Below are 8,075 nucleotides of genomic sequence, written 5' to 3' on the forward strand. Positions count from 1 at the left end.
CACCTGCAGTGATCCAACTAAGCTGAGACAAGAATGCCTAAAGGATGATGAAAGCCCCGCCCAGTTTCTGCACAGGTTCCAACAGAAATGGAAAACAGAGACTGGAAGTGATGGGAATGAACTGAAAACATCTGGCCCTCTATTCAGAACCTACATCAGAGAGGCCATGCCCAAAGAAGTACAAGCCAAACTGGACGGAGTTGTGGGGCTCATGAAGATGGACTGGCCTCTGTTCTCTGAGCATGTTATTCACTATGTAAACATGCATCGGGCCGAGAAACGGGCCTTTGAGGACCAAAGCAAGATGCTGGCCACCAAGCTAACCCAGCTGCAGATTGGGGAATTGTCCAAAGCAAAGAAAGAGAAAGAGAAGCCCAAGCATCAAGCTGCACTGACTGTGGTGGCCACACCCCCAACCGAGGGAGCACCAACAGGGGAGGCAGTGGTACGAGCACCAGTAGTGTCTCCTGTTATTCCTCCACCCACACAGCAGATGCAGTATCCAGCAGCGCCACCTGTGGGAGGTGCCCTGCCACAGCAGACCCAACCTCAACCAGTCCCTCCTATTCATGTGCATCTAAACCAAGGAGGAGGTCCCCAACAAGCAACGTTCGGAAGGGGACGAGGGGGGCCACCCATGCGGGGAAGATGGAGGGGCCCACAAGGAGCCCAAGAAGGCCCCCTCAAGGCCAATACCAGCAGATGCCACAGGCCGGTCCAGACATGGGACAACAGCGAGTGAGAATGCAATGCTGGGGATGTGGACAAGTTGGACACATGCAAAGAGACTGCCCCACTAACCCATGGATGGGACCCCAGCCCCCTACTGCTGGACCAGCCACCTATGGAACGGGACAAGACACGTACTGGCTATAGGGGTGCCCAGAGAAACCTGATGGAGAGGCCATTCTACCTGTATTAACCCAACGTCCACAAACAGAACCCACCATTGATGTCATAATATATGACAGCCATCATCGCTTTATGATTGATACAGGAGCGGCCTACTCCTGTATAGGAAAAAGTGGAATTGGCCTGCCTCTCTCAGCATCAAAGATTCGAACAGTAGGTTTCTCTGGGAAGACCCAAATAATACCCATGACTAAGCCAGTTCCCATGATCATAGGTGAAAAGACTGTGTATGCACCACTACTTTACTCAGAAGATACGCCCATAAATCTGCTGGGTAGAGATGTGCTGTGCCAGCTCAATGCAAAAATTAAATGTACCCCTAATGGAATTTATTTTGAAGCAACAGACAAGAATGAAGCCTACATGATGCCAATGGGCCTGCAAATGACCCCCCAGATAACAAGCCATGAGCCAGAAGACCAAGTATTTTGGCTGAAACTCACATCACCAACCTCCTTCCTCCAACTAGAGTGGGAAACATGGAGACCCCTGATAATGAATCACTATGAGAAATCTAAAGAACCTTTTCTTCCTCTCCATTGTACCATGTTTTATGACAAAGGCAAAACACATGAAGACTACGAGAAAAGCTGGGATGAAGACATAAATAACAAAACAACTGTCATCCAGTATGCTGACATAGTGGTTGGACGACAAGGAGCGGCAGCTGTTTTCACATTTCCTGATAAAGATGTAGCAGAATGGTTCCAGGTTACCAACTCAGCACCACATGTCACATTACTGATTGCAGACGAGTATGAGTCACATGATCTAGGACCCATGGTTCAAGAAGCCAAGCAAGTCACCGAATGGATTGCTACAGCATGGGACTGCATTAGCATGTCAAAAGATGGACTGTTTTTTTAAGATCTCGTATTCACAAGCTGATGAAGTAATTGCAGAACACATTGAAGTTCCTGGGAAAAGACAAATGGCAGTGGCGGCAGAACATGAATCCCTATTAGAACAAGTCCCAGAGCAGGTATGGTCTAAAAGTAAGACAGATGTAGGATTAGTAAAATCAGCAGACCCCATCAAATTCACCATTAAACCAAATGCTAAATTGCCCTTCCAAAGACAGTACCCAATTAAACGAGAGGCAGTAGAAGGAATACAGCCTATCATTACAGGATTAGAAACAGCAGGAGTTCTTAAACCAACAGTAAGCCCCTGTAACACCCCCAATTTTTCCCATCAGAAAGCCCAACAGTAATGACTATAGATTAGTCCATGATCTAAGATTGATTAATGCTATTGTAGCAGAAGAAATACCAGTAGTACCCGACCCACACACACTACTGAGTAATATACCTCCAGGTACCAAATGGTTTACTGTGATTGATCTGTGTTCAGCATTCTTCAGTGTACCGGTCCATCCAGATTCCCAGTATTTATTTGCATTTACGTACAAAGGCCAACAATATACATATTCGCGATTACCACAAGGTTTCGTACACTCACCATCAATTTTCAATCGTGTACAGGCAAATGACTTAAATCACCTTGACATACCATCTACAATGTTGATGTATGTTGATGATATTCTGATTTGTTCTGTTTCTAAAGAGCAGTGTGAGAGAGACTCCATTACAGTGTTGACTGCTTTGGCAGAAGGAGGACACAAAGTAAGTAAACAAAAATTGCAATTCTGCCAGCAAACAGTGGAGTATCTCGGCAGGCAACTTAGTGGGGACAAGAGGTGTATTGCACCGTCCCAACTGGAAGCCATAACCCAAATGCCCAAACCTCAGACTGTTGGTCACATGTTCTTTCCTTGGCATGGCAGGTTACAGCAGACTGTGGGTGTGTGATTATGCCATCAAAACGGCTCCACTGAGAGCAATGATTAAAGCCGCAGGTCAAGGACACCAGTCGGCTCAATTACAATGGACAGATGAGGCAGAGGGTGCGTTCCAGCTGCTGAAACAAGATCTCCAAACTGCTCCTGCTCTGGCCAATCCAGATTATGGCAAACCATTCCATCTCTATGTGGCTGAGCGACAAGGGTATGCATGTGCAGTATTGATGCAAGACACCCCAACAGGTAAACAGCCAATTTCTTATTACAGCACAAAATTAGATGGTGTCGAAGAAGGTCTGCCTCCCTGCTACCAGGGTTTGGCAGCAGCAGCCTTCGCCTACAAAAAGGCCTCAGTTATTACTATGGGCCACCCTGTTATTCTGTACACATCACATCCATTACATGCACTGCTCACCAGCCCACGCTTTGTGATAACCCAAGCTCGTCGAACAGGTTATGAAGTTCTGCTTTCAGGACCTGATTTAACAATACAACGTTGTACCACCATTAACCCAGCCACAAGAATGGTATTGCCCATAGAAGGTGAGCCCCATGATTGTCTCCAGGAGACGGACACCTTCATGAAGGTAAGGGAGGACTTATACAATCATCCAATCCCATCTGATCTGACGCTGTTCGTAGACGGATCATGCGTCAGAGGTGACACAGGGAATAGAGCTGGATATGGAATAGTCCAACTTAACCACGATGGGACCTTTACCAAGGTACAATCAATGAGTCTAGATCAACCTTGCTCTGCCCAATTGGCAGAGATAAAAGCATTAACAGCTGCATGTAAATTGGCTACTGGTAAAAGAGTGACAATCTATACTGACAGTGCATATGGGTACGGGGTATGCCATATAAACGCTAGCATCTGGAAACAACGAGGGTTTGTTAGAACAGATGGCACCCCAGTGACACATGGGCAAGCAGTAGTAGAGTTAATAAAAGCTATGCAACTTCCATCTGCGTTAGCTATTGTAAAATGTGCTGCTCATCAAACAGCAAAAACACCTATTGCCATTGGAAATAACTTAGCAGATGAGGCAGCTAAAGAAGCCACAGGTTCAGCAGTGCAGGGACCAATGGTTCATGTAGCTGAGTGTGAACCCATTACTAATTTGGCCTTATTAATAGAAGCCCAAAATAACGTACCTGATGCAGAGAAACGCCTATGGGTACAAAGGGGGGCGGCTCGGTTAACACACCCCCACGATGGATTGTGGCGTAGTTCTCGAGGACATTTTGTACTACCTTTGTCCTTATTACCGACATCCATTAAAATAATGCATGGACCTGATCATTGTTCACGAGCCCAAGTTGTTCAAAAGTTACAGGCAGTTTGGTGGTCACCTTATATGACACCTATGGTAGACAGATAATTGGCTTTATGTCCACATTGCCCTAAGTACAATGTGCGTAAAATGTTTACTCAACCCTTAGCACATATCCCTATGCCAGACGGTCCGTTTCGCCATCTGATGATGGATTACGTTGACATGATAACTCGGGTTCAAGGAAAGAGGTACATGTTGGTGGTTGTTTGTAGGTTTAGCAGATGGGTAGAAGCATGTCCCACCGCTCATAATGAGCACAAAGCAGCAGCACGGTTTTTGTGTAAAGAAGTTTTTCCCAGATTTGGCATGCCTGACACAATATCATCTGATAACGGACCACATTTTGTTTCACAGGTGATCCAGCAAATGTTTAAACTGTTGTGCATAAAACAAAAGTTTGGTTGTGTGTATCATCCCCAGTCACAGGGATCCGTGGAACGAGCTAACGGGATCCTGAAATCGAAGATTGCTAAGATAATAGCTGACAGCAACAACCGTTTGACTTGGGTGGACGCCTTGCCTGTTGCATTAATGGCAATGCGTTCTCAAACTAACCGCATAACCCATCTTACTCCTCATAAAATGCTTACAGGTCGACCAATGCCTCTCCCACAGGTTCGAGGACCCCAGCTGGCAGAGATTTCCCTAGCACAGCTTGAGCGTGAAATGGGGGACTACCTCAGGTCCTTAACCCGCATTCACAGGCTTATATTTCAACAGGTGAAAGCAGCTCACAGCCGAGACGAGACACACATTCCAGTGGACGTCAGGGACGTTAAGTGGGTGACAGTGTGTTCATAGGTCTTTAGACGTCAGTGGCGAGCCTCTTTAGGGAAGGCCCCTTTAAAGTTGTGCTTTTCCCCCTCCCATGCCCTGGGAAATCGAAGGTAAAACCCTTCTGGTTTCATAAAAACCACTGCACCCGGCATCGGCCCCCAGACCCACCTGGGGCCGACCAGGGGCCGGGCGGGCTCTGCGCATGCTGCAGGGCAGCGACAAGTCTCCCTCCGCGCACCCCTCTACTAGCTCACAAACTTTAGATGTTGAACCCGGGGTAGGGCAATGATGCATCCCCCTCCCTCAAAAGTCAGGCGTCCAAAAAACGTTCGGCCCCCTTGGCAGCTCGCCAATCGCCGGGGGCAGGGGGCTTTTGAGGGGGGGGGGAAGTTTTCATTTTATGTTTCCCTTCCCCCCTTCTGATTCTGTGGCAAAAATGATGATCCTTCTGCCACTGGCCCTTTTTCTGGGTCTCACCCGATCCATCCGGTTTGTTCAGGCACTGGACGAACTTTTTCTTCTGGCCCATCAGTGTGGTGGGTTTTCCCGTCCCCTTAAAAAATCCCTCACCCGACCTTTCCCTCCATCCCCTCCCCTTTTCCCCTTTCCTCCCCGAAAACCCAAATTTGGGCCCCCCGATCCACTCGGTCCCGCCCACCCCTCGCCGTCTGGGCGTCTCCCCTATGCGCCTTTTTTTCCGGGGCTTTTATTAACTTTTTTTGTTGTGTTAAACCCCTTTTTGGGGTTTAAAAAAGGGGGGATTTTATGAAAAAATTTAAAATAACAGTGCACCACCAAAATTTTAATTTCGTCACACACAAAAATGTTTCACTTTGCAAAGGGAACACTAAATACTAACCCAAAGGGTTTTAAACAATAATAATGATGGAGAAAATTTATCACTAATGCATGTGCAAGTCAAAGGATATGATTATGAAAAGTCTGAAGAAATTTTAGGTAAAAATCAATGGGGAAAAAATTGGGTTGGAGTTCCACAAGGAAAGGACTGCCGGGGGGAAAGGGGGGGGGGGGGGGGGGTGGGGGTGGTGATAAATTTAGGTTTTTAAAATGCAAATGAACATATGCCAAAACACATTTAAAAGAGCAAAGGGAATGACGGTAAAGGGAAAACCCCATAGAAAGGTAAAAAATTTGGGAAAAAAAAAAAAAAAAGGCAGAAAAAGAGATCTAGACAAATTAAAAGACGGAAAACTGGGGGAAACCCAAAATGTTCCAAAAAATGGATTCCCAAAAACTCTGTCCAGGCAATGTTCAAAGCCCAAAAAACGCCCTTTAAAAATGATTGTATAGCCTGCTATAATGCTAAAAAATTACCAGCCCTTCAGTTATTCCCCGGGAAATAAAAAAGGGGGGGGATGCCCAGATGTAACCCGGGGTGCTTTGCCCCCTGTGCCATGCAGATGGCCGGAGGTCCCTTTCTTTTCATTTCAAAAGGGCCCAATATGCCCCAGAGCGCTGAACTTCTCAATAAATGAAAGTAATGAGACTTTCTCTCTTCCACCCGTAGTCAAAAAAAAGGCTGAACTGATTTTTTTCCCTTTTGTATAGCCCGAGGGAAAAAAACTGGAAACAGTGCTAATAGATCCTCTAGACGATGTGGACAACGGTAGACTGGTTACTGTAGGGAATAGGGCTTTGGGACCCCCCAACGCCCGAAGGTAACCCCAAACCCACCAAAATTAAGTTTTGTCAAAGAGTCCCAATCAACCCAATTACGCTTGGGGAAAAAAAGTTTTATACCGATGGGGGACATGCATTTTATGAGTTCCAACCTTAAGTGTATCTCAGTATCAAATACTGAGCCTGGCGAGGGGATTATTCCCCCTTTGGTGACATTTTTTTTCATGTGCCATTTAAAGAGGGCACAAAAAGTTGGCCCCAAATTTCCCACTCAGTGGGAAGGATCTGTGCACCAGTAAAGCTGACCGGACAAAATCAAAATTAATAGTAAAAAACCCCAAAAAGTACCCAAATTTTAACATCTAATGAGATACCCAACCGCGCTAAAAGAAGTACTCCCCCTAAACATGAGTGGAAGAAATCAGATGAGGTATATATTTCTTGGGATCAGATCCCATATGGAGTACCTAAAGACCAGGTTGCCATAGGGAGTGATTGGATAGAAAGCGGAAGAGTGGCTGGTGCAGTGCCACTTTGGGGAACTATTGCCAATGCGCAGTACATAGCTCGAAATAGTAGATGGGTGAATCTCCTATGGTATAATCAACAAAGATTTATAAACTTTACAATAAACGGCCTGGATTTGGTGAAGGAACAATTGCATGCAACTTCACTAATTGTTCTACAACATAGGTTCGTGCTAGAATCCCGCATGGCTGGAGACCAAGGAATATGTGATTATATAGGGGAAGATTGTTGTACTTTAATCCCCATGCACACAGATGTAAATGGTAGCCTCACAGGAGTCCTACAGGAAATGAAACGAATGAGGGATGAACATGTGCTGCAGTCTAATTGGAACACTCAGCTGAAGGGATTCTGGGATTGGTTTCACAAGCTTGGAAGGGGAAAATATCTTGAGGCAGCAGGAATGATTCTGGGGGCAGTAATACTGATTATATTGATAGTTGTGTGTTGCATCATACCCCTTGTTCGGGGACTGGTCTCAAGACTTGTTGTGAGTGTAACTGGTCAGTTCCCAGTTGTAGAGATACAATTGGACCAAGAGATATAAAACATAACCATGATCACCTTCCACCCTCACCAGGTACGTGCATTTCTTTAATAATAACAGTGTATATATATAAATATTTTGCATAACAATGACTTATATACTTACTCACGTAGATATAGCAACTTGCATGCTGAATAATCCATAGATATAAGAGATAATATGCCTTCAGATGATGCCTAAATTTGCCATACTATGTCCCCACAGGTAGATTATTGAACATGGCAGAGGCTAGTTATGATGAATATGAAGAAAACCAAATGAATTTACGAGCTGCACTGGCGTCGTTAGGTCCATCACTAGGGGTAGGATGCCCATATCTTCCTCCCAGGCACCTACTAGATCCTGCAGAGGGGCCAAGCAGTGCACCTTCGGGTTGGAGCAAACCTATGATGGCACCCAGCAGGCAGCCTGAGGATCAACCGATGATGATACCCAGCGGGCAGCCTGAGGATCAACCACCATTACCTGCTGGGAGGCCGCTGTCCATCTCGTCGTCACCGGGGAACCTCAGTATCGATTTTGGCCCAAC

The sequence above is a fragment of the Cyprinodon tularosa genome, unplaced genomic scaffold (genome assembly GCF_016077235.1).
Source record: "Cyprinodon tularosa strain WSP-4 unplaced genomic scaffold, ASM1607723v1 ctg675, whole genome shotgun sequence".
Taxonomy (NCBI): Eukaryota; Metazoa; Chordata; class Actinopteri; order Cyprinodontiformes; family Cyprinodontidae; genus Cyprinodon; species Cyprinodon tularosa.